The sequence below is a fragment of the Triturus cristatus genome, chromosome 5_1 (assembly GCF_964204655.1).
Source record: "Triturus cristatus chromosome 5_1, aTriCri1.1, whole genome shotgun sequence".
NCBI classification, from domain to species: Eukaryota; Metazoa; Chordata; class Amphibia; order Caudata; family Salamandridae; genus Triturus; species Triturus cristatus.
In genome coordinates this window covers 147,625,525-147,653,431 of record NC_140587.1, presented here as the reverse complement: position 1 = coordinate 147,653,431, position 27,907 = coordinate 147,625,525, and the positions used below count along the sequence as shown (strand labels likewise).

The following is a 27,907-nucleotide window of genomic DNA, read 5'->3' as shown; positions in this document are numbered from 1 at the left end:
ATTCTACATGCTAGTGTGATTCAAAAGGGCCAGGATTTCCCTACAGTGCTTAACCCTTTAACTGCCCTATAGCCATATGTATGCACTCTAATAAAGTGAGCATTTGTGTGCCCTAAGGCAAGCCCTAAAGCATGATGAGGTCTGTGAGTTTGGAAGCCTGCAGTGTCAAGTTTAAAAAGACCCTTACAAAGTAGGTTGGGAGAACTTAGAAGGGGAGAAAGTGCAGGGGATACTATATACATGTCCAACTCGCGTATCTCATTGAGGCCAGTGGGTTGGGGACTTTATTCTTATGCAGGTGACACCAAGCTCTTGTGGAAACAGCCTGTGTGTCCAGAGGATGGGACACTGACCACAGATGCACAAGGGTGCACAGACAATATCCAAATTTATCCCAGACATGCAGACCACAAAATGACTCACATATTTCCAGACTTTGAAATGTTAGTATGGAATTACATTAGCATTTTACTTTGTCATAGATTGCATCAGTTAAACATATGTAATGGTGTCTAAAGTGATATTCTTATTTTAAAAGCGTCATACTTGCTGGAGTTGGGTCACAGGCTGGACCGGCCAAAACTCCTCCGAAGAAGCAAAGTCCGAACAGAACTGTAATAAACTCCATCCTGTAGAGAAGAGAAAGAGTTAATTAAAGGGAGGTTTTCGGGCCAAACAAAGCCCCTAAGATGGAGCACTGTCCTACTTATTACAGAATACGCAGCGATCCCCCATTGGACAGGACAGTATCTTATTTTTGCAGCCAAAAATTTCCGTAGTTTTAAAACTTTTTTTTTTAGTAAATGTTTTAGGCTCTTATATTTACGACCTATGTATTTTCAATCGGTATAATCTCAATAGGTCGTCATTCTGTCATGGAGCAGAGTTTACCACGCGTATGTGGTGCTTAATTTGAGTGCGTGGTTTCAGGTGCTTGACACCGACACTTAATTGTCAAAACGTACTTATTGGAGTCTGCCACACGGTGGCGCTGTTTGTGCAATTCTGAGACTAGCACGACGACAGTTGTTTATTAATTAATTATACATTAAAATCACTAACGCTTGCTTCCCAAGCCATTCCTTCAGCTCTGTGGGCCTGGCGCGCTCTGAATTCGCACACTTGTAGGAGTGTGGTGTTTAGTATGTGTGCTGTTGCTGTCATTGCTGGAAGGGGCAATGTGTGGGGCAAGCTGCAGCGGACTCCCGAGGAGGGCCCTGGCATTTATTGTTTTACAAATTAAGCACGGTGCTCGTGACAGCAGTGCTCCACAGCATCCACTTGCTGCACTGTATCTTCAAGGTGAGGATGGCAAAACAGCAACGGGCGTTACATATTAAATCATAAGTCACGGCTCAAATGGACCCCTTCAGGCTGGTCAGAACTGCCCCTTTAATCTTCTGTCTTAAGAGATCCAGGGGCAGATTTACAAACCCGTTGCACTGTCAGTACGTCACTTTTGTGACGCACTGGCAGCGCATTTCTCTGCCCCATATTTACAAGGACAGAAAAAGCCACCCTGTGCGGTGAATATGGCCCCTTTACACGCAGCACTTTACGTGAAAGGGGCGTTCCATGGGTGTTGATGTGGGTGTTCCCATGCAACACCAATGGAACCAGACACATTTCCAGATTTATGAGAAATCGTAAGCCTGGAAATGCGTCAGTATGCTACACCACCATAGGGGTGGCATAGCGAGGTGCAACGAGGAGAAATGTTTTCCCTTCTCCTTGTTTTTTTTCCTCTTTCAATGCGTGCTGCATTCTACAGCACACATTGAAAGAGGAAAATGCCTGTAGTGATTGTTTTTGTGCAGGAAGGTGCCCCTTGCTGGGGCTGTAGACATTGATGTACGTGTTCTCGGCAGAAGAACGGCCCCGTAGCTGGCTGTCATGTCACCACTGAGCGGCGGTGGGGCGCTGTTATGTGCACTAAAATTGAGCTCCCGTACCTCCTTCCTCAACCGGGTGAGTCATACACAGATACAGCGTGCATAGTGAACATAGGAGAGCAACTAGCATGATGCGACGCAGTTACAGAGCGTCTAGAGCAGCAGGCTCTAATATTGTCAGCTATTGGCCATATCAAAGTCATGCAAGCCCTTGTTTTATAAATGTTGTCATCTGCAAACGGTGGAATAACACTTTAAGTCATTACAACAAAACGTGTAGATTTATATTCCTTGGAGGAAGATAAAATTATTGATAAGATCTTAACTTGGTCATTAATCAGACCAACAGAGCGGGCATCGAAATCTAACTCTGCTGTGGTTCAAAGACTCATGTTATTTACTGAAAGTTGTACTTTTGCTTTACAGACAACACAGTCCACTGAAAGCAATTTGCTCCTCTAAAATCCAACTTTTCCAAGATGGCTGTTCTGTAGCGTAGTCTGTGATTGGGTGTGAGGTTAGGCACAAGTGATAGGCTAAACGTCAGAACTTGATTTACATATTAGGAGTCCCGAGATATTTTCTGTTTTCATTTGGAAACCCGGCGATTTACAAATTGGTAGTGTGCTTTTTATGCCACACCCTCAGAGCATGTAGTGCCCTGTCTTTATATTCCCACACCAGCTCCCCTAAATCCGCCGTTAGTTTACAAGTACATGTAACGGAGTCATATATAAAGCAGTGGGCGATGGTTATGAGGGAAGCGGAGGAAGCTCATCACTGAGGTCACGTGCAGAGTGCGTAATTGCTCGGCCTTTTGGCTAAGATCAAGTGTAGTACACTTGGTGGTCACTAGGGGGAGATCGGTCAGCCGGGATGTAATCATGGCACTTTGTGTGGCAATGAAACTCCTGAGCGTAAAGGAAAGATGACGGTAACGTCAACGTTTTTTAGTAGCTGGACTGTTGGACTGCTGGGTGGCTCACTGTGAAGTGGGCTGACTGGCAGACTGGCTGGATGGTGATTTTTTACGTAGGTCGGTGGGTTTGGCTGGACTGCTGTGCAGGTCAGCCAGGACTCACGGCCAGGCTGACGACCTCGGTGGAACGGCGGGCCCGAACGGCATGGCTGGAAGGCTAAGTCGACCCCCTGTCTGGCAAACCCCTCCTAGGTCCGACCAGCGCAAGGCTGACCGGCTAATGGCTGACTGCGGATTGGTTCCCCGCAGTTCGGCTGGGCTGGTTGGCTGCTGGAGGGAGGGCAGAACTGGACAGAGCGGGGAGGCTGAAAAGATAAGCCATGCCTAGTACCCCCTGGGCTAGTACGCCGAGCGAGTTGGCCGGGACGGGAGGCTAGGCTGGCCGGTGTGGCAGGCTGGCTCGACCGGCCGACTGAGGGCTAGACGGGTAGATCCGGGAAAAAAAAAAAATTGCCCCAGCAGGGCGTCCCTTGAAAAGGGGAGCGAGCTCCCCGGGGCCCAAAGGGGGCGGCAGGAGACGCGTGGCCGTGTATCTGGTACTCGCTCTGAGTGCAATGGCTGAGGTGAGGTAATGGCGCCTCATAACCCAATTCAGACTACTGTCCTCCCGCTATTTTATTTAATGGCATTTTGTTCTTTCACTTTAAATACCTACTTTTCAAAGCGGAGAAGTATGACAACTATCATATCAGACGTTTGTTGAATGATTGACATGCTAAATATTTTTCATATCGCGGACGTTTATGGCTCTTAGAGCCGTCGGTGATCTTCGTTGCCTCTTCCACGTTTATCATGAGCTCTAATGCGGGTGCAGCCACGGGCTTGGGAACTGGCTGGGCTTTGGGAGTGGCTTATGGTGTGACTGGCTTTGCCAGGACACAACTCCCAAACAAGCATTTGCAAGGCAGTAGGTGTCGAATTAACGCGAGTTTAAGCTATTGGCATTGTAAATGACAATGCCTTTTATTTATGTTTTAAAAACCAAAAATAAAAGGCATTGTTATTTGCAATGTCAATAGCTCGAACTCGCGTAAATGCGAGACCTATTGCATTGCAAATGCTTGTTAGTAATGAAGGTATTTTACTGCTCTGTCAGATGGCATGGCCTGTGTGCACATAATGATGTACTTCTTGTATTTCTGTATTAAAAATGTTAATAACATATGTTTGTGAAAAAAAAATTCCGCTGGTTCGGTCTCAAGTACTTATGGCCTTTCAGATGTCAACAGCCTCCTTAAGGCCCCACGACCACCAGATAAGCGCTACAAATGATATCACAAGGCACGGGTTTCGGCTCTGAAGAAGGACTCAGCTTTCTAGGTAGGGCTAGTGTTTTGCCAGACATGAGAGGAGCGGTCAGTTGTTAAACGGCCCCTTAGGAATCTAAGTAACAAAGAATATAAACAAAAACGAATTTCCTAAAGATAAAAAGAAACAACCAGAGTAATTATCTGGAGAATCCTTCGCTTACACACACCTGTAACTTCTGAATTCCAGTATTCACAGCCAGTATATGTACAGAGAAACACGGCACAACATCTCAGAATATTTGCATGTGGGTGACCCGTATTTGAGATAAAAGTAACAATATTACAAAGTTTCTAAATGTGTAGGAGACCTGGGTTAGGAGGAAGAAATCACACCGATGTGGAAGTATGGAGTTGTCACTGGCAGTCTGAGGTGGGAGCGACAGCAATGGCACATTGCCTCAATGAACTTGTAAGGGGGCCGCAAGGAGTCAAACCAAAGATTTCTCAAATGCACACTTAACTTGCCTGTTGCCTGTTGGTGATATGAGTCTAGGTTGCAGCGTTTCTCGCTGTGTATAAAGGGTGCATAGGTGCAGAAACACAGGCAACAGTTCTGCATTATGCCTGCCCCAATATAATACGCGCTCTTGCAAGCAAGGCCACTGGAATTATGCACCTGTGCGTCTGCTGCGTTTTTCACATGATTATAAATTTGCCACATAGCCCATCATCTGTTGAATAGCCTGAAGATTTTAACAAAAAACATTTTGATTCTAGTCCAAACAGTTAAAAAAATCCTAAAAATGCATCAACACGTGTTGCAGTGCAGTGGAAGGCACTTTGCAAAGGTTGACTGGTCACCATTCTGTTGCTAATTGCTATATTTGGGTGTCAAACTGGTACTAATGAGGTGTAACCAGTGCCCAGACAGTTTTAAAAAGTTTAGAAAAATACAAGATAATAAATTAATACTATCACAAAATGTACTACATTAAGCCGCATCATTTTTCTTTTCTTGTCAAATACTTTAGTCTATCCTGCTGCATAATTTGGCCCTCCCCTGCCACATAATTACCATGGCCTTGATTATATGCACTGTGCCCTACAAGAGTGACAGTTGTTTAACAAAAATGGGGTGACCCTGTGTCCCTCAGGACCTGGGTATAAATTAGTAAACAAAGAGTGGTTCTGTCGGGTTTATGTCAATTACTTTTCAGCGCACTTAATGTGTGACAGGCTTACCACGTACATCGAAATCTGAGAGGACTGTGGAATGTCTAAAGTTCTTAGGCCTCAGTGTAATTCAAAAATCGGTGCACAGAGTGGGCAAAGGGTTTGGGAAGCCGAGTGGGACCTGTTGTAAGGCTAAACACAATATGGTGCACTCACCACAACCCTAGAAACACCCTGAGAAGAAATCTGAAATGCATGGTTCGTTCTAGTTCCAACTCTGAACATATTCTTTACTCACAGAGTACCAGCAGCAGTGGGAGCTGTGGTGTAGCGATGAAGGGCACAGGGCTGAAAGGCTGACTTGATTTTAAATACCTCAAGATTGAGCAATACTCTGCATCCTTATAAGCTATGGTAACAGATTATCGATGTCTAACAATCATCTGGCAAAAATATTGTGTCCTAAACATCATTTACAAAAATTTCACCTCACTGTAGAAATAGGCCGTCCGCCAAATTATGTGGCCCATAGTTTCAATTCTGATATATTCTAATAATACCATGATGTGCCAATCGAACCTAAATTCCTACCAAAGGAACTTTGATACAGTGGTAAAAAACAGTGCACTTGTCAGCACAATTTCCCTAGTAGTTGGTTCAACAAAATTCTAAAAATAAAAGTTCAACAGCCGGGGTGTCTCCCAGAATATGGCCTTCATGCCGATTGACTGGGAAAGTGGATTCCTCACTTGGTGCTCCCTAAACGAGACGAGGAGAAAGGAAAGATCACAAAGGATCACAAAGGCTCCCTGAGATCAGCTGCAGGGTGTGAATAGGAATGAGAGGTCGCCATGCTTGTGCTCGGGTAGCAACGAATGGATGTGGTTCAGGCTAGCCCCAGGCTTCTGGAGATGAAGGGAGTGCACAGATTATCATAAACCCGCCGAGGTCCTGTCCTTCAGAATTATTCCTGCATATCCTTATTATACCTTTTATTTTCACTGCCAAGACCTGGAACGACCTTCCCCTCCAGCTCGGTACAGGCCCCTCGCTGGCAGACTTAAATAGGTTCAAGACCTGACTCTTCGACAGAGACACAGCGCCTAGATACCCCTCGGGGTGACAGTGCTGCGCTTTACAAAAGTTGTTGTATTGATTGATTGATTGATTATTTGGAGTCGCAGCAGGCCTGCAACATGAGACTTCTAGCTTAGCTTCTAGGTGTCGGAGGAAACGTCAATTTCCCTCCCAGCTTTCAGGCTCTTGGCAGGATGAGTGCCAAGTGTCTCATCCAGTCCCCAGGGACCAAAGACTGCTTGGTCCAGTTCGCCCCAAGTTCGAATAAGGAAAACTCTGTGCTCCAGCCAATGAGCCCCCTGATGTCAATGTAGTCACCTGACTATAGGAACCAACCAGGGTAAAAGATCCGAGGGTTCTGGCAATGGGTCTGTGCTCCCCTCTCAAGAATAAAATATGTAAATGCTGTGTCTGATATCCTCCGGCTGTACTCAAAGCCTCTGGAATTATGAGGTAATAAATTTCAAATTATGCTGCATTACATACAATGATAGGCAAAATATTTAGGCCATCCCATGACATTATGAATATACAAATACGTATGTGTGTCATGACGTTGTGACACATATAAATATTCACACAAAATGGATCCAAGCATTATAGAATCCTCCATGGGGTATATCTACAAGGCGGCGAAATAAAATTATCGCCGCTTTTGCAGCCGTTTTCGGATGAAAAGCGGTGATAATTTCATTGCTATATTAGCAAGGCCATGCTATCGCGTGAAACCTTGCCTTAGCGCCTGAATTCCTAACGCCCATCTTTGCATCTCTAATGAGATGCAAAGTGGGCGTTTCTCCCCAGGATAACGGGAGAAATGTCGCTAAGCAACCTTTCTCCTATTATCAAGCCTCACGCAAAGCAACATAGAGACAAGAAAAGTAGCGATAACCTCTGTTATCGCTACTTTCCTTACGCCTGCTTTGAAACTGACTTAGCCATGATATCCTATGGAAGGTGGATATGATGGCTAAGTATGTGAGGCCCTATCAGCAAGCTATCGCCAAACTTCGTGGGATTATCGCTGGGTTTCCAGCGATAATCTCACGTTTGGCAGTTAGCGCTAGGATTTTTATCACTTTTGAGATAAGCGTTGCTAATAGCACGCTATCTCAGTGATAAAACTCCACGCTAGCAGGCGATAATTATCCTAGCGCTAAGTGCGCTTAGCGATAATTATCGCCGGTTGTTGCTGATATGCCCCCATGTCTTTAGAACGAATAGTATGTACATTAACAGATACTATGCAATATGTCATTTAATAATACTTAATCGTTCGGCCCGCTACAGAAGCCCGAAAAGAGGTTTTTATTAATATTTCCCTTTTCTAGCTTGCACGGTGAAATCGATGTTTTAAACATGCAGATTTGCAGTCACTCAAACACAAACCAACACTAACCCACTGACTGCAATAAAAGGGCGCAGATCCCACCCTCGTCGCCAGTTGTAGCCTCTTTAATTCTGTGCATCAAAGCTACGTTGTAAAATCTTGTCTTGGAAGTCAGTGCCGGATTTCTTCACTTTTCATACTACGGGATATTTAATTACGCCCCCATTCAGCATGAACCAGCCCTGCAGAGAAGTATTCAACTTACATTTGAGTAATGTAACTGTACCAAGGAGGCACTTTAATATTTGAGAAACTGAACTTTAAAATAATATGTGAAAAGATAAGACTCTTATAAGTTCGGAGAGCCTAGTTGAAATTAACGCTGCTTTGAGGACACTGCCCTATGACTATGAGCATGAAGTGGTATCAACTTGAAAAAAAGCACACTTCCTACTGATCCACCCCTCAGAGATATTTACATTATCTAGGTGAAATTCTCACCACTTTAAAACAGCCGCCTTAGGTGGAATGCGACCAGTCAAGTTTTGCAAGCTGTTCTTCTAGTTGATAACTATTATTATTGTGACTTGTGATCCCACTGCGCTAGAACAGGATGTTTCTGTTAAAATATGTAGAATATGAAGATGGCAAGTTATTTTCAAAGAGCAACAAACTTATAATTATGTGAAAAGGCCATTGTCACCTGAGGGCATGGTTCCGGTGGCCACTGCAATACCAACATGCGGGCATTCAACTACTGAAGCAAGCTACACCCGAAGTGAGCTAAAGAACGATAATGGATTCAACCCAGATCTGTGACTGGGGGTGAGCGTTTGAAAAATTTCAGCAGTCCGTCCATCATCTCCTTGTGTTTGCTTTGTTTGCCCTAAGTTGGCCGGGTATGCCCAGACGTGGGTCCCTTGCTCACTTTGCCACTGGATTCAAGCTAGCCTGGCTGATGAGAGGTGTTACCCCAAAGCTGCTCCCAGGATGCTTGTTTCCAGTCCAGGGAGGACCTGGCTTGGCAGTTCGGGCTGGACTGTTCCCATGAGGAACAGAGTTAAGACTGATTTGCGTATGGCTGAGTCTCAACTGGGATGGCAAAGTGAGCTAAAGAACGATGATCTATACAACCCAGATCTGGGGGTGAGTGTCTCAAAAGTAACAGAGCTCCGTCCATCATCTCCTTGTGTTTGCAAGCTACACTGAGACATCTATTGATACCAATTCATACAAACACAATATATGTATATTTTTTCTCTGTAGGAAGCACTGTAAAAACATCACAGCGCTATATGCCACATTTGTGTGCCAGTGAATCTTGTGCTTTGACTGAGTAACAACCTATAGGCTACAGATAATTAAGGATTGCCTAAAAACCTTGGGTATCCCAGCACACCACTGTTGTTTGCAGCAAATGCCCTTATTTACGGAGGGACACATAAGCAGTGCACAGTACCAATGTCTTTTAGAAGGTCAGGGGGGTACCCCTTTGCCAAACTCTTCCTGAGGTATGCTATACCTACCGTGTCTGTTGGTGTTTTTGTATTTCCAAGACCACATACCAACCTTTTACGCATTTGAACGCTGAAGTAAATCTGTGACTATTCTCAATGACTCATAATGTCATATGTCGATCCTATAACAGACAGACATGTTTGTTTCAAATGTGGAAGCAAGTCCACAGGATCAGCAGTCAGACTTTTTTTCCTGACCCTTTGAACAACTAGTGTTTTATGGTATTTAAAGTAATTTTGACACCTCCCTAAAATAATATACCCAGTGCCTGCTTTTGTTATTCTCTCTTCTCCTGTCTTTTAATTTATAATCCCGGTTTGTTAATGCTGAGGTGAGACTATGAAAACAGCCAACAGGCAGCTCACCCCTCCTGCCTCCTGCGACACACCCTTTAAAGACAAGCCACAGACTTCAAATTTCACCATAGCTATGTGTGCCCGCGTGGAGGCGCCAGAGACGATATTTGCAAGTCTCTTCATCATCGTCATTGAGAATGAAGGTGTGACCTTATACCACTCTGCAAACCTCATGTGCGTCCTCGCGTTGTAGGTCATCATATCGCAGGGGTCATATCGACCTGCAGATATATCATGACCATAATATTGAAGGGCAAGCACAACAACGGCCTGTTAAGTGCTGATGTACTATTAATAACTGCCTTGGTGATATTTCAGAGTCGATATATATTGTCACGATATATCCAGTGGCGTAACGAAACTCGAGGGCCCCCCTCCTGCAAAGTGCATGGAGGTGGCCTCCTAAGCTCCAGACCCAGTCAGGAGTTTTCAGCCACCCCCTGTGTGCAATCCCTGAGGGAGCCCCCAGGAGCTCTACCCCCACCCCCGCACTGCGGGGCTGTTGTTACACCACTGGATATATCGTTAGGTCTATAATTTTACCCTGAAATCATGGTAGAACATTGTATTGACATTAAGATCTAGGCACAAACAATTCTGTTAAAATACTATATGAGTGGATACAGGAAGCTTTTGATATCCTGATACCACTAAAAACCACGCAACAGAATAAAAGAAAACAGACAATACAGAGATAAAAGAGATAAAAGGCAAATTAGAAAGCTGCAACGCACCTGCTCAAAACATGCACCAATCAAGACAAACTTCACCCACAGAAACAACAGATTATACATGTCGGCAATCACACAAGCTATGAAAAAATACTATTCAGACAGAATTCAAAATGCTAAATGTGCAAATAAAGAATTCTATAACATTCTCGCCGAATTTCATAAACCAAATTGCCTACAAGAATCTCATACCATTACTCAAGATTTCACAGGCAAACTGGCAAATCATTACACAACCAGAGCCGGCATGTTGGACTCCTATCTAAAACAAAGAAGAACCACCAGCACCAACCCTTTTCCAAAAAAACCTCCAAGAGTAGGCTAACCCAGCCTCAGCATTCCGTCCAACAAATATCACATAATTAATTTATGTACTTGGTCAAAGCAAGCATTCCTGCCGGCAGCCCTTCTGACCCATGTCCACCACAACCTTCAAATTAATTCTTTGTGCTACCTCTGCTGCCATACCAGTAAGAAGAATCAACAATTCCTTAACTACGGGAATATTTCTAAAAGATTTTAAAAAGTCATATATACGCCCATTACTAAGGAAAACAAACCTGGATGCATGTAACCCTGACAAATACAGACCAGTTACAAATGGACCTTTCCTGGGCAAACTGATTGAAAGAAAAGCATTTGTCCAGATGTCACAATTCATTTAAGACAATTCCATACTTTCATACTTCCAAATAGGATTCAATCCAGGAAGAGGCACAGAATATGCCCTCCTTGCCATCTGGGATGACCTTAAGAACACAGTTGACCAGAATGGGGTTGCTGCTCTACCTCTCTTGGACCTCTCAGCTGCCTTTGACATGGTTGCCCATGACATTCTAATACAAAGACTCTAAGAAGCCAGCATAGAGGGGACTGCTCTCGACAGGATCACATCCTACCTTCACAGCAGAACTAATGTCATCCATACTCCACCTTTCTCATCCAAACCGTACTTCACAAAATCAGGAGTCCCTCAAGGCTCTATCATCTCACCCATGATTTTCAACATCTACGTGGAGTCATTACGGGCACTGATCAATCAGTTTCACCTCACGTGCTATAACTGTGCCGCACAAATACTCCTTCACCTGGAAAGCCCCAAAGACATTGAAAACTCACACATTTTCAGTTGCCTTAGAGCCATGGATCAGTGGATGACATGGAGCTATCTCAAACGGAATGCTTCCAAAACAGAAATACTCATGTGGCGATTGGAAAAAATATGACCCACTAGCTGCTTGACGATCTGAGAACACCACCTAAAGTGTCTAAGGAAGTAAGAAACCTCGGAATTCCCATTTACGGCAAGCTATCAATGACTGCCCAAGTGGACAAACTAGCAAGATCAAGCTTTGCTACTATAAAAATTCTGCAACGCATCTCCCCCCACCTGGGATTTCCACACAAGGTCCAGGCTACCATCTCTCTTCTTCTGTGAAAATTCGATTACACCAACAACCTATACCACAGATGACCTTTAAAAGCTATGAAAACAGTACAACAGATTCAGAACTCTGCTGCCAGACTACTCTTACATATAAAGGCACAAGCCCACATCCCCCCTCTCTTGAAAGCCCTACATTGGTTGCCAGAAGATACACACTGCTTTGTACCACCAACCATCAGAAATAAAATCACCAAATACATTCAACAAAGGAACCTCCGCTGTAGAGTGGCACCTCGCCTCAAAATCCCACCATACAAGAAAAAAAACATGGGTGGCACATACTTCTCTGTCCAAGCAGCCAAACTATGGAACTCTTTACCCCCAAACATAAGATCCACTGATAACTACCTTATCTTCAGAAGACCACCCAAGAGTTGGCTCTTCCCCACATGACGAGCATAATCTAACATAAATATACAGCATATCCCTCTGTAAATAAGCATTTATTTGGACTACATATGTGTACCTAGTTATATGTATTCCTTTGTATAAACGTGTATAATAACTAAATAAATAAACAAATGTACATATTACTTATGGTTATATTATTCTGTGTTTAACATGTACATAGGTCACTGCATAAATAAGTTAATTTTTATCATGACTATCTACAATTGCTTCACTATTGAATTACAATTAATTATAAAAACAAATAAATTAGCTAAAAGTACAGCAACACTTGAAATTCAGAGTTTATTAAATGCAACTGAAATCTACATATATAGCCCTCCTTATACATACATACCTTCCATGTACTTATGAATCTTTATATTTATTACTTTACTTCTAATTCAGCATCTCCAATGCACTACCATGTATTTCACCCTGTACCTCTCTCAATATACCCTCTACCTCAACTCTCTGACTCATCCCAAACCTCATTCTAGTAGTCTCTCCAATGCAGTAGCCCATTTCTCACCCTATACCTCTCTCAATATATCATATACCTCCACTGTCTGACTCATCCCAAACCCCATTCTACTACTATGATCTCCAAAATAACCCTTTATAGACTCCTCCCTCCTCTACCCCTTCCTACATCATCTCAAACGTCTTTAAATATTGAGATCTCCCAAACAAGTCTTTCTAAACCCTTCCCTCTGACTCTTCCCCCCTCCACCTCCCATATACTCATCCCAAACGTCCGCCAACTGCTATGATCTCCAAAAAACACTTTCTAGACTCTTCCCTCTTCTATCCCTCCACTATCCTTTTCAATCCAACTAACAGACCAGCATGCCCACCGCTCAAATTCATTTCAAATTTCCCCATACTTATTCCCCACTAATCCTGTTTGAGTTCCGGAGTAGCGTGCTACCCACCGAAAAGCGTTTCAACACCTCATCAGGGGTAGCAAGCGCTATATAAATGCAAACCCTTCCCTCTTCTATCCCTCCACTATCCTTTTTCAATCCAAATAACAAGCTCACATGCCCACTGTCCAATTTACTTTCATATCTCCCTATACTAATTCACCACTAATCCTTTTTGGGTTCTCGAGAAACTTGCTACTCAACCAAAAGTGATTTGACGCCTCTTTGGGGATAGTAAGTGCTATATAAATGCAATTACAATTAAACTTTTGCTCCCAACAGCATTTGCCACCAAGATGTATCAGACCCAGGAAAGATATCACATCAGACAGAACTTCACGCTCACACTGGCCCAGCTCAAAGATACCAAGCCAATGCCAGGACTAGGCTATCCTTAATCCTGGAGAAAGGACATGTTGCCTGCGTAATCTAGTCAGACCCATCCAGTGCACCTCTCAGGCGCGAAAATCACACACCCAGACAGAGCTGGCCCTTGCTCGGACAGCGCCGTGGGCGTAAACAAAGTCACCACCCTCCCTGCAACTGGTGAATACAATAAGGTAGCAGGGGGTCCATCAAAGCAGTGACTGACTCTGAGCACAAACTTCTCGGCACCTCCCCAACATATTCTGATTCGCTCACAGCTAGCTCCATCACTCTGGTGCCAAGGTCTGGGTGGTGTGAATGATGGTGTTGGTGTCAGCAAGGGGGTGAGAGGGGAATGGGAGGGGAAGGAAGGGGTAAATGGGATGTAACAGGGCACCTGCCGCAAGTAAAAAGGATTAAAAGCAGTTTGGTCTGAATTATTGGAGTCAAATAGGAGGGACGCTGCTGTCGACAGGACTGCAGTGCAGAGAGCTCCCTGCTGCGTCTCTGAAAATCCTTCTCTTGTTTGTTCCTTTAAAAAACAAAGGGGTCGATTTTTTTTTACGAATCGAAGAGAGTTTGTGGAAGATGCCACATTAGTGTTATCTGCTTTAGAAGAAGAATTGCCCACTTACAGTGGTCACCCACATAATCGAGAAACCAGCACAAATCAGACAATAGTACCACTCAGAGCCCATCATTCTACACCCCTCGTTGAAATCACTGGCCCCAGATTCCATAAACTTTGCAATATTTGCGGCAAATTTGCAGTAACACGGGCACTGCCCAGCTGGTGCAAATTTGCTATTTGCCTTCCCTCGCCCAACAACACTGACCTCCCAATGCAGCGATGGTGCTTTCGTACCATTAGGTCACAACAAATCACTATTTTGCACTGATCACTTTGCAGAATAGTCGGCGCTAAACTACGCTCCAGGTGCAGAATGTATCCAATCAGACACATGGTCCCCCAAAAATATTTAGCAGCAGGTGCATTCACCACATATCTGCTCTGATTTCCACTGACGCAAAATGTTAAAAAAGCCTTCATCACATAGCGTTCATCAAACAATATTTAAACAGTAACCCAATGGATTCTGTGTAAATCTTAGAGCTGCTAGATATCGAGCCTGCTTAAGCTCACAGCGCCAAGAAGCCGCAGGATGTGCATGTAAGCACTCGGCATTAAAAATAAAACCACGTGCTATCCTTTAGCCTCAATGTTACAGCTGAGAGAAAACAACTAAGAGATGTTACCTGTCAGCTTGGGAGGGACATCTGCAAGCCGCAGACTCCCAGGCCCGTATTTATGGCCCACACGATTCTCTGGTATGTTTGCACTTTGCCTTAGAGCCAGTACTTAAGAGGAGGCGACAGGTGGGCGATGGATGATATTGGCACCGACTACGGTGTCGGTCAAGAATGTCTATTCGACGAGTAATGGGAACTGTCGCCTAAAAAAGCAAACACTAGGCTCTTGTTGCGACGGCTCCCTGGCAAGGCAAACCTGTTGGTCCTGTCAGGTGAGTCCCCGCCCATGTAAATGGCACCTTCTCTGGAGTTTCCTGCACTTGATATCCTCGTGTGGTCGTCGTAGAGGTTCCTCTGCTGGTTGTATGGACCTTCGGAACAGTACAGGTTGAAGTTCAGAGATACCCAGAAAGCACAGACTCAGGATTGGACTGACTTTGTTGATTGTGCAACCAAGGCTCTGCAAGTTTGGCTGGTTGGTAGGAGAGTTACTGATTTTAAGGGATTGTATAATCTTATAATGAGAGAACAGATCCTTTTTTTTTAACACACTTTATTGATGACTGCTGTAAATCATGGACTTCTTAAAATATAGACATACAAATACAGTCTTTTGGTTTTCTCCCCTCAGGTATCATTTACATCCCCAGACATTTGTACCAGTCTGATTTCCCCCATTTTGCATTAGGGAGGAGTCCTGTATAGTGCAGTATGAACTTAAAATAGTGCATTTATTAAATTCAACCCCCAACTATTCCCCCTCCCTCTCTCCTATCCCACCCTAACCCTCTCCTGGTCAGTCGAACTGCCGCTACGTCCGTGGTAGCAGGGGGTCACTATTGGAGCGTCTGCTCCGGGGGTACCACAGACTGGTCAGATTCATAGCCTCTCCGTTCCTCGAACCGTACCGGCCCGAATGGACTCACACTCTGTGTTTTAGATTGTTGTGGTGTCTGGTGTGGGTGCCAGGTCCAGTGCTTCCAGTGCAATCAGCGTGGCCTCCCAATCTAGGGAGATGTGTCGCTTGCTCAGCCCTCTCTCCTCCTCCCGCCTAAGGACTGTCCCCTCCGCCCTACCCCACTGGAGCACGTCAGCCTGCCACACCGTGACCGCCGGGCCTCTGGGAGATTTCCACCTCATACTGATCACCCTATTTGCTAAGATGAGGGCAAGATCCACAAAACTGAGCCGCACCCTCTGCACTTTGGAGCGTTTGCGTAGGCTCACCAGGCAATTCAGGGCGTCGTCTGGGACCGGTAGTTGTGTCGCTGTAGCTAGGGAATGCCGTACTCCCTCCCAGTATTCCCTCAGTCGGGGACAGGACCATAGCATGTGGATAAATCCCGCTTCATCCTCTCTACATCTGGGGCAGCTATGGGGGGAGTCTGGGAACATACGATGGAGCCGCTTAGGCGTAAGGTACGATCTGTGTAGCACCGTCTGAATGACTTTAAGCCGTGCATTGCGCGGTACTTTTTAGGATGCTTCAGAATGAATTTCCATGCGTGGTCTGTGATTTCCACCCCGGAGTCCGTCGTCCATTGCTCCCTAAGGGAGGTAAGAGCTATTGCTGCGTGCGCTCGTACTCCAGTATATAAACAGTGTACTAAATGTCCCCCCCGATCCCATGTAGTATAGGAGGTGTACTAGGGTGTGCTGTGGGGGTTCAATCCTCTGTGGGGCCCAAGTGGCTCTAATGTAGTGTGTGGTAGCGGCGTGTAAGAGATAGAGGTGTGGCGGCACCCCCGTGGCCCACAGAAAGGCATCATGGTCCATCAATGTGACTTCCTCGAAAAAGGCACCCACCTCATCTATCCCGCTGTCCGTCCAATCCTGAAGTCTAGTCTGTGTAAGTCTCCCTTGTGGCGTAGGCACGCCTAATAGGGGCATATTCCCAGCATACGGGGTAGCCACCGATGTGTATGCCAGGGCCTTCTTCCAATACATCAGGGCAGTCAGCAGTAGTGGGGGGCAGTCGGGAGGAACCCGAGCCCTCGGCAATAATAGGGTGTGTAGCTCCCCTCTATTCAGCCTCTGCGGTGTGAACCCAATCTCGCCAAGATTCCTCCCCGCAGTCCAGTAGGAAAGCCACTGGAGTTGGCTGGCATAGTAGTATCCTCGGAAGTCAGGGACCCCCAGGCCGCCACTCTGCGTCCCCAGCTGAAGCTTCCTGAGACTTATCCATCCCCGACCCGCGCCCCAGATAAGGGTTAGTAGCAGGCTGTCCAGCGTATTAAAAATGGATTGTGGGATATTCACCGGTAAGTTCACAAAGTAGTAAAGCAAGCGCGGCAGCATCACCATCTTAGCAATGGTGATCCGTCCCATTACGGAAAGGGGCAAGGAGGACCAGAAGCTCACGCTGGCCCGGAGCCCCGTTATTGCCCTTTGGATATTGCCATCTATCTGGTCCTCCTGCATTCGGTATACCTGTATACCGAGGTATTTAAAGGTAGTGGGGGCCACCGTGAAGGAGTAGGTGCCAAATTGCAAACGAGTAATGTGTGCTGTTTCTTGAAAGAAGTAACAGGTCGATTTGTCGGGGTTTATAGCCAGACCCGATAGACGCTCGAACACCGCAAATAAATCCGGGAGAGGGGCCGCATCAGCTGTAAGGTCCCGTAGGTATAACAGCATGTCGTCTGCATAAATAGACAGTAAATGTTACACGCCATCGATGCAGATACCAAGTTGGGCCGCTGTTCTTCGAAGAGCCAGGGCTAGTGGTTCTAAAGCCAACACGAACAGAAATGGGGACAGTGGGCATCCCTGCCTTGTGCCCCAATGGATGCTATATGCATCAGAGATATAGCAGCCCGTTCGGGCCCGGGCCGTCGGGGACGTATATAATAAGCGGACCCATTGTAAGTATGTGTCCGGGAACCCAAAGCATCGTAATGTCGCAAACTTAAAATCCCACGATAGGGAATCAAACGCCTGCCTAAAGTCCAGTGCAATACATCCGGCCTGGTGGTGAGTCCTTGGGGTAGCCGCCATTATCGAAGAGAACAGATCCTTAATAATTGCCAAAACCAGTTGTTGCATCAGTACCTGGTGGACACTGATCTGACCTCTCCCCAAGAATTGGGAAAGAAGGCAGACAAATGGGTCAGAACCAGGGTGTGGCAGAAAACCCTGAACCAAGGGGGTGACACTAAGAAACAGGATCCTAAAGGCTCAGATAAAGGTGGGGATAAGGAAAAAGACCAGAAGTCTTCACAAGGGCCCCAAAATCTGCATCTGGTGGGGATTCACAGTCTACAAAGGGAAAAGGCCAAAAGAAGCCCTGGTACAAATTCTGTAAACAGAAAGGGCACTGGATTTCTGATTGTACCAAGTCCAAAGACCAAACCACCACCACTCCTGCCCCTAAGGCAACTGTTCCCTCTAGTGCAGTCATTGGTGCAGGTGGTAATCAGAATAAGGGTGTAGTACGGTTGACCCTGGGTTCTGATGTGGACTCTGGCCTAGTCAGAGTACCAACACAGGCATTGCTAGTTTGTGAGGGAGACCTTGATATGTCCTTTCTAGTGAGCCCCAGTAATCTGGGCAAGTACAAACAGCAGCCTATAATAAATTGCAATCAGGCTTTGGCATTCAGGGACACAGGTGCTAGTGTCACCATGGTGGCAGAGGATCTAGTGGACCCTGCACAGATCATCCTGGGTGAAATGTACCAGGTTACCAATGCAAGCAATGTCAGGACCGACCATAGTCTGGCAGTTGTGAATTTCTCCTGGGGAGGGGTAACTGGCCTTAAGAAAGTAGTAGTCAGTGCAGACCTCCCTGTCGAATGTCTGTTGGGCAATGATCTGGAGACTTCAGCCTGGTCTGAAGTGGAGTTATGGACTCATGCTGAGACGTTGGGCATACCTGCAGAGGTATTTGCTGTGACCAGGTCACAGGCCAAAATGCATAAAGCTGAACCAGCTCTGGATCCTGAAACTATGGACCAGATGCTACCCAAGAGGAGGAGCAGTAGGGTTAAGGCAGTGCCTTCCCCTCTGTCTCAGATCTCAGATTCCCCTCCTGAGGGAGGAGAAGCAGAGCCTGAAGAAGGAACTGCCCCAGAGGAACTTGAGCCTGGTCAGGTTGAGTTCTTGGGGGCAGGTGGACCTTCCAGGGAAGATCTGAGTAAGTAGCAACAGTGCTGCCCCTCTCTTGAACCCTTCAGACAGCAAGCTGCTGCTGAGGCTGCTGGGAGTGCTAGTGGGTCCCATAAGGTTTATTGGGATGAGGGACTCCTATATTCTGAGGCTAGAGATCCTACCCCTGGAGCCACCAGGAGGTTGGTAATACCTCAGAAGTTTAGGGGGTTCCTCTTGACCCTAGCACATGATATACCATTGGCAGGACACTTGGGCCAAAACAAGACCTGGGACAAGCTTGTCCCTCATTTTCATTGGCCACACATGTCAGAGGACACCAAGGAGTTTTGTCGCTCGTGTGTTACTTGCCAAGCCAGTGGCAAGTCAGGTGGCACAACAAAGGCCCCCCTGATACCACTACCTGTGGTGGGGGTTTCCTTTGAAAGAGTAGGGATTAACATTGTTGGTCCTCTTGACCCTCCAACAGCATCTGGGCACAGGTTTATCCTGGTGGTAGTGGATCATGCCACCAGGTACCCAGAAGCAATTCCCCTCAGGACCACCACAGCCCCTGTGGTGGCAAGAGCCCTCATTGGAGTCTTCTCCAGAGTGGGTTTCCCTAAGGAGGTTATATCTGACAGGGGCCCAAACATCATTACAGGGTATCTAAAAGCAATGTGGAAGGAGTGTGGTGTCACCTACAAGTTCACTACTCCCTATCACCCACAATGCAATGGGTTAGTTGAAAGGTTCAACAAAACCCTAAAGGGAATGATTAAAGGCCTCCCAGAAAAGTGTAGGCGAAAATGGGACCTTTTACTTCCCTGCCTTCTGTTTGCATACAGGGAGGTCCCACAGAAGGGGGTTGGCTACAGCCCTTTTGAACTTCTGTTTGGGCACCCTGTCAGAGGTCCATTATGTTTGGTGAAAGAGGCTGGGAGTTACCTCTCAAACCTCCCAAACAAGATGTGATGGACTATGTACTTGGTCTCCTCTCCCCGATGGAAGAGTACATGAAGAAGGCAACCAAAAACCTTGAGGCTAGACAAAAATTACAAAATACTTGTCATGACCAAAAGGCTGTCCTGACTGTTTATCAGCCAGGCCAGAAAGTGTGGGTGTTGGAGCCTGTGGCCCCAGCAGCTCTCCAGGACAAATGGAGTGGCCCCCATACAATTGTTGAGAAAAAGGGAGAAGTCACCTACTTGGTGGATCTTAGAACCTCCAGGAGCCCCCTTAGGGTGCTCTATGTCAACAGATTAAAGCCATATGTGGACAGGGCTGACATGGGCTTGCTCATGGCAACTGATGAGGACCAGGAGGAGGAGAGTGACCCTCTCCCTGACCTGCTCTCACAGAACCCTGATGATGGGTCAGTTGATCGTGATGCTTTGGCAAGCAGCCTCACTGATCATCAGCAAACTGAATGCAGACAAGTTCTGCAACAGTTCAGACATATGTTTAGCCTGACCCCAAGTCAGACTTCCTGGTGCACCCATGAGGTGGACACTGGAGACAGTCTGCCTATCAAGAGTAAAATCTACAGGCAACCTGACCATGTCAGGGACTGTATCAGGACTGAAGTCCAGAAAATGTTGGAACTAGGTGTTATTGAGCCTTCAGCTAGCCCTTGGGCTAGTCCAGTAGTCCTTGTGCCTAAACCTCATACCCAGGGTGGTAAGAAATAAATGAGGTTTTTTGTTGACTACAGAGGCCTCAGTGCAGTCACCAGGACTGATGCCTATCCAATCCCCAAGGCAGATGAACTGATAGATACTTTGGCCTCAGCCAAGTATCTTAGTACATTTGACCTAACAGCTGGCTACTGGCAAATCAAGTTAGCTGATGATGCCAAGGCCAAAACAGCATTTTCAACCCCTGGTGGGCACTATCACTTTGTGGTAATGCCCTTTGGTTTGAAGAATGCACCTGCCACTTTTCAGAGGTTGGTGAATAAAGTTCTGACTGGTATGGAAACGTATTGCTCAGCTTATCTAGATGATATTGCTGTCTTTAGCTCCACCTGGCAGGATCACCTGGTCCACCTCAGAAATGTTTTGGAGGCCCTGCAAAAAGCAGGCCTCACTATCAAGGCCACTAAGTGCCAGATAGGGCAGAGTCAGGTTGTGTACCTGGGCCACCTTGTAGGTGGGGGCCAGGTTCAACCATTGCAGAGCAAAATCCAAACCATAATGGAATGGGTAGCTCCAACAACCCAGACACAGGTTAGAGCCTTTTTAGGCTTGACTGGGTACTATAGGAGGTTTGTTAAGGGATATGGATCTATAGTGACCCCCTTAAATGATCTAACCTCTAAGAAAATGCCAAAAAAGGTTCAGTGGACAGCTAGCTGTCAAAAGGCATTTGATGACTTAAAGCAGGCAATGTGCACTGCCCCAATCTTGCAGAGCCCAGACTACAAAAATAAGTTCATTGTCCAAACAGATGCTTCAGAGCTGGGTGTGGGAGCTGTACTGTTGTGGAAATATGGATTTTTATGGTCAGTTATGTCCCCTATCTTGGACCCCAACGGTTTCATGTATAAACCATAAGTACATGTATGTTTCCTCCAGTTCCAGTTATGAAGACGCAAACACATGTGCGTCCACCGTCAACATGTCCTCTTGCAGATCCGCCATGAATGGGACGGATATTCTACTCCTAAGTATGAAAGGCCACCGGCTTTATATGGTTCACTTATCCCATTTTACAGTTCAGACAAGTAGGCCCTGATTCTGCCATCAAGTCTTTTCTGCCTTCTGCCTCTGAAAGCTCCAGTCTGAGCTCGCATCTGTACCCATGAACTTTGTCCTACTCCTTGCGCGGCTAACGGTGCCTGACTCCAGCCTGTTGCCTGCCAAAAACTGTATTTCACCTTCAAGATTATCTGCTTTGCTCCGCTCCCTATCCAATACATTCCTGTCTAGTAGTTTAAGTAAACATTCTTCCAGCTACCGAGCAAAGGGCCCGGCTTCTCTGTCTTCATGCAAGTAATTAATAGCCCTATTACTATGGAAGATTTCTGCCCTCGCTTCTAGTGTAGACACTTAGACGCTTGTACACGCACTAACGGACAGTATAGTCAGTATAGAATAAGATTCTATCCTAAGAGACCTTTCTTTCTGGATAACACAGTTCTTTAAACATAGGATATTAGATATGATTTGGGATTAGGTTGACATAACCCCAGACTTCTGTCTCCACATGTAGAGCTAAATGTCAAGGAGGTTGCAGGCCCGGTCTCCTGTCACAGCTGGACGGACAACAACGCGTACCCACAGGATTTCCTGTATCTCCCTCCTGCCGAGCGGGGGTAACTGAGGCTGCGATCAACACCCAGACGAGGCGGTGAGAAGTGCGAAGTATCCCGACCAGAGCCTAGCTGAGAGAGCAAGATCCGAGGTATACAGAGGCCCACCAGTTCCGAAGTTCCGAAGTTCCGAAGTATCGAGTCGAGTCCAGTCCGGTCCGAGTCCAGTTCAGTTCAGTTCCGAGGCCTTCCGTTCCGAGCTACCCGGTGAGTACCATTGTCGGGGAGGCGTTCTGACGTGCACATAGGTTGTGCCGGTCAAGACGGGTTTGGGTACACAAATCCGGTCTGCACTGTTCCAGCAGTGTATCTGTACTGTTTAGCAGTATATCAAGTATGTCTAGTATATGAAGTCAGAATTATCTAGTTAGTATCGAGTATTATGCTTAGTGAACGGCCATCATTGTTGTTCATTAAATGTTAAATGTTAAATGTTTTAAATACGTTCTGCATATTGTGGTGTGAATGACTGTTCACTATTGTGTTTCGTTGTATTAAACGTGTTCAAAATTAGGTATCAGATCAGATCAGTTCTCAAAATGCCGCTCTTTTCGAAATTAAGACAGATCAAAACTAGAAAAGGGGTACTCGAAGAAGCTGTTCCCATTCCTCCTAGGGACACTCCAGGGTACTTTATGTATCATAAACATGGCCTAGACGCCATATTATTTCTTGATTTATGGGTAGACTACACCAAGGAATTACCAGAAAGTCAGAGGTGGCCCGCAGCTGGGACCTGGGATGCAGATTGCATCGTGAAAGTAGAGGAAGAATTATGGAAAAAGAAAGCTAGACAATCACAGAAAGACGCCATTGAATTATGGCGTAAAGAATCATATAGACGTACAGAAAAAGCACGTAGACAGGAAGAGAAGAGTAAGGAGAATTTAAATAAAGTTCGAGAAAATATATTAATTGAAGAAGGTACTCGAGTAAAATCAGAACAAGTAGACAGACAACGAAATGCCCTTATGAATGGTATGTATCCTCTCCTGGCCGAAGGATTACCTAAGGCTACTCCGGAGATACCAAAAGACTTACCACCCCCATTGTTTCCGATAAAAGTACATCCCAAAGGGCATCCTAGAACCGCAGAAGATGTTTTTCTGTCCTCTTATTTAGACGACGCAGCTCCCGAGTATGCTAATGCTGCGCCACATAGACCGCCTGCAGAGGGGGTTCAACGCCAAGACCCTCTTCCGTCTGTACCTCCGCAACAGCAAACTCCGACACAAGTTCAGGCAAGCACATCTGCTTCGACATCTGTATCCACACCTATAGTTGCTATATCACGTTCGACGAATCCTTTCACATCCAGCACCCCAGGTGGGGCTACCGGAGGTACATCAAACATTTTTTCCACGCCACCCAGAGTAAATAAACTTTCCTTTCAAGAATTAGCCCACCAACGTACGCCCAAACTAATAACTCCCAACACGCTCAAGGAACTTCTAATAGATTGTAGATATGACCCTGTGCCCGGAAAAGGGGACGAAATGATGCTAGCATCATTACGTATCCGACGAGCTGCTATATATTTAGGGAAGCTACCAGGAATGACTACACACTTAGAAAATATATATCACTTTGTCCAGTCAGGGCGAGATTCTGAGAGTATTAACAGAGCCATGGAGTACCAAAAAGTGGAAATACAGGGGGAACTGTTACGTTTCCTCATAAATTGTGTGATCAGAAATCAAGACCAACCAGGGGTAAATCCGAAAGAAATGCAAATTCTTACCACATGGAGTCAGAATATATCAGAGGGGAGACATGATAAACGATCATGTATAGTAGCTATGTGCCGAAAGATCCGCAAAGAAATAGAACGAATACACGAAGAAAGATTAGCAGTAGACGAACCTGAACAAACCGAAGACGAGGAAGAATTAGAACTGCCCACAGGACAGTTAGAAACCATGGCCTATGTAGGTAGAGGAAGATCTTGCAATAATACTAGATGCTTCACTGATCCGATACGTCCGGTACGTCCAGATAATAGCAGAAATTTCCAAACTCCTATAATAAATATAAGGTCCCCCGAACATTTGTTCCAAGCAGCTGACAACCTACTCCGAGAACGAAGGGGTTATCATATACTCGATTCTATGGACGAACAAGAATTAGCCAGGTCAGCCGTTCATTGGGTTGATAGTCCCGGAAAATATAGTGATGATACACTAGCACACACGTTTTTGAACCTCGCCCCAGATGAACAGCGTTTAGCTGGTATCTATATGATTCAACAACTCCTTATATTATATAAAAGCCAACACTCCGACCCTGGTCCCTTACCTGATATATTGACTAAATTACTCACGAATAAATGGAGAGGTTCAGGTACTGAGCTAATTAGAGAAATACTAGAATCCAGAAAGCAGTACATTCTTTTTGTATGTCCCGAACATGTTTCACTGCCCATCAAGGAAAGAACGACGTACTATATGGATAGACAGAATCCCTTACGCGAAGTGCACCCGATAAAAGGTGAGGACAATCAGTTTAAACGTGTGTTTGTATACACACCCATATCTAAAATAGAACTATTGGAAATGAAGAAAGTGGTACCCAGTCATGATAAAGACCCAGCGGGTTTCCACCGAGAAATTAAAGACATGTTACTCATGGGAGAATATACCTACCCCGACATTATGACAATATTGAAGGTATTAATGCCTGCGGGCATTTATGAAAAACTCAAGGAAAAGGATTGGGAGGTGGGAGACCAAAAGATAGATTGGACAGCATTAGAAAACTAAGAAAAAGCTCGAGGTCCAGGTGCAGGGCTTGGGGAGAAGACCAAAACACTACCAGGTTTACTAGTACAGGTACTGCCACGTTTATTAACTACGAAAAAGGAAGACTGGGGTGCAATCTCAGCCTGTAAACAAAAACCAGACGAGGACACTAGTGATTTCTACGCCCGATTCGAAAAATGTTTTGGTATAAATAGTGGAATAAAAGCAAGTAGCGAGTCTTATCCACATCTGTTTGTGACAAAGTTAGTTGAAAATTCTTTGCCCCAAGTTAAGAATAGAGTATTGAAATTCGAGAGTACCTGGCAAGGTAACACTCCGTCACAAATGTTACAAATGCTACAGTACCATCACAATAGAATTAGAGAGGAACAAGAACATGAACAAAGACGCATGAAAGACACGAAAATGAAAATGCTAGTTTCCCAGACAGTTCCAGCTGACGGTCATAAAAAGGGTATGACACAGTCCAGTGTTTCAGCAGGTTCTGTAAAAGGGACATGCAACTATTGTAAACAGCCAGGTCATTATGTACACGATTGTCCAGTTTTAAAACATAATATCGCCATAGGTAATACAAAAGAAAGACCACGGCCACCTAGACAGGATCAGAACGAACAAGGAGCCCCGCAGCATGCACAGTCCATGCCAGCTCCGCAACAATCTATGCCAGCTCCACCATCGCAGCCTATTGCTGCCACACAAACAACGACACGACAGATGTACCAGACCGCACAGTATGACTATCCTGATTATCAACGATACTCATGAAACAGCCTAGAGAGGGAAGTTGGCTTACCCCTTATTGAGGTCCCTGTAGATCAAGAAGGACCTTATGTACACAGTGAACTATTAGGCCAAGATAGAAAATTTTTACTTGATACAGGGGCAAGCCGAACAACAATAAAACGTAGTGAAGTTCCAGGGGCACCCCTCTCAGGCTCACAGAATATTTCCCTTGGCTTTTCAGGAAAACCTATCGTTAACGAAGTATCACAGCCTCTTCCCCTTACGATTGGTCCTTTGACACGAACTACAGATTTATTGCTTACTAAATCATGCCCAGAAAACTTGTTAGGTATAAAAACTTTGAAAGCTCTAGGAGCTATAATATGTTGTTCTCCGGAAGGAGTAAGATTGTTTTTACGTGATTTCAAAGGGCACTATGTGTCCCGAGACATGGATCACCGACTGCAGACTTTACCCACACATTTATGGGCACAGGGCCCTACAGATGTTGGTTGCATGAACATTACACCATATCGAGTAACAAGCAGGATCACACAAACCGTGTGCTTATTTTTCTAGTACATTAGATCCCGTAGCTCAGGCTCTGCCTGCGTGTCTGAAATCAGTGGCAGCAACAGCTTTAGCAATCAGACAAAGCGATGCCATAGTGTTAGGACACCAATTGACAGTACAAGTACCACATGCAGTAGAGGTTCTCTTGAACCGCACACAGACACAACACTTGACTATAGCACGACTCACTGGTTACGAATTAACATTGTTTCAGCCACATATAGAAATCAGACGTTGTAGTACATTGAATCCTGCCACACTGTTACCAGTAAACGGAACAGACCCACTTGCACATGATTGTATTGAAGTTATCACTATCACGACGAAACCTAGACAAGACTTGACAGACGTCCCATTGTCAGATCCAGACCTGATGTTGTATGTAGATGGGTCATGTATGAGAACAAGTACAGGAGAGTTAGTGGCCGCGTATGCAGTCACAACAGATACTGAAGTTATTGAAACAAATCGCATAAATACCTTGTCCGCTCAAGTAGCAGAGCTCGTCGCTCTGACACAAGCCTGTATTCAAGCTACGAATAAAAAAGTCAACATATACACTGATTCACGTTATGCATTCGGAGTTGTACATGACTTCGGCGTGCTGTGGCGAGAGAGAGGTTATTTAACTTCTCACGGTACCCACATTCAGCACGGACCCCTTATTCATGCCTTATTAGATGCAATACATCTACCAACTGCAATATCAATTATGAAATGTAAAGCTCATACGAAAGTTACTGATATCATTTCCCAAGGCAATGATTTAGCTGACAGAACAGCTAAACAGACTGCTCAAACCCACACGTCTGACATGACAAAGACAATAGTTCCGACACCAACACATTGCATGACGGTTAAGGATCCCGCTCTTGACGTAATTGACATACAGACACATGCTACACCAGATGAAATAAAGAAATGGACTGAATTAGGAGGGACCCAAACGGATCAAGGATGGATGACGAAGGAAAAATCTGTGTGGTTCCTTCCTGATTCAATGGTCCAAGTTATCATTAACACTGTACATAGTCCAGCGCACCTAAGAGAAAAAGCTATGCTAGACAGCATTCAACACATTTGGTTCAACAAACATTTACGAGCAGCAGCTAAACAAAAAGTCCGTACCTGTATGATCTGTTGTCAGTTTAACCCAGGTAAAAGCATTCCCGTAGAACAGGGTGGATTTCAGCCTCCTGATCACTCTTTTGAAGTCCTCCAGATGGATTATATCCAGATGGAACGATGTCGAGGATTCAAATATGTTCTCGTAGTTGTCTGTGCTCTTTCCCGTTGGACAGAGGCATACCCGGTTTCAGATTACACTGCCCCGACTACTGCCAAACAGTTGGTTCGAGAATTCTTCCCACGATACGGTTTACCACGTGTTGTCTACTCAGATAACGGCCAGCCGTTCTCCTCCGAACTAATGAAACACGTTTCACTTTTGTTAGGCTATCAGTGGAGATTTCACTGTGTCCGACACCCCGAGGCAGCAGGTCTCGTGGAACGACATAATCAAACTCTGAAAATTAGATTGTCCAAAATATGTAGAGAGAAAGGTGTCGACTGGGTAGTAGCCTTACCAGTTGCACTCTTTTACATGAGAATGGTAGCGCACTCTCGAACAGGGCTATCCCCTTATGAGGTGGTCTTTGGTAGACCACCAAATATGTGGGGGACGCCTATACCACGAAAAATAACTGATGTTGACTGTAACATGCTGACAGATTACTTGGCTTCCTTGATGTCTGCACTACAATCTTGT

General features: G+C 45.4%; 1 protein-coding gene and 1 pseudogene across 1 annotated transcript in view; both read left to right on the top strand.

The window, feature by feature from the left end:
* The window catches only part of LOC146830438 (fucolectin-5-like), a 141,759-nt gene that overhangs the window by 22,521 nt on the left and 91,331 nt on the right, over positions 1 to 27,907 (top strand). The window lies entirely within an intron of this gene.
* LOC146830439 (Nuclear RNase P) lies at positions 3,236 to 3,483 on the top strand (annotated as a pseudogene).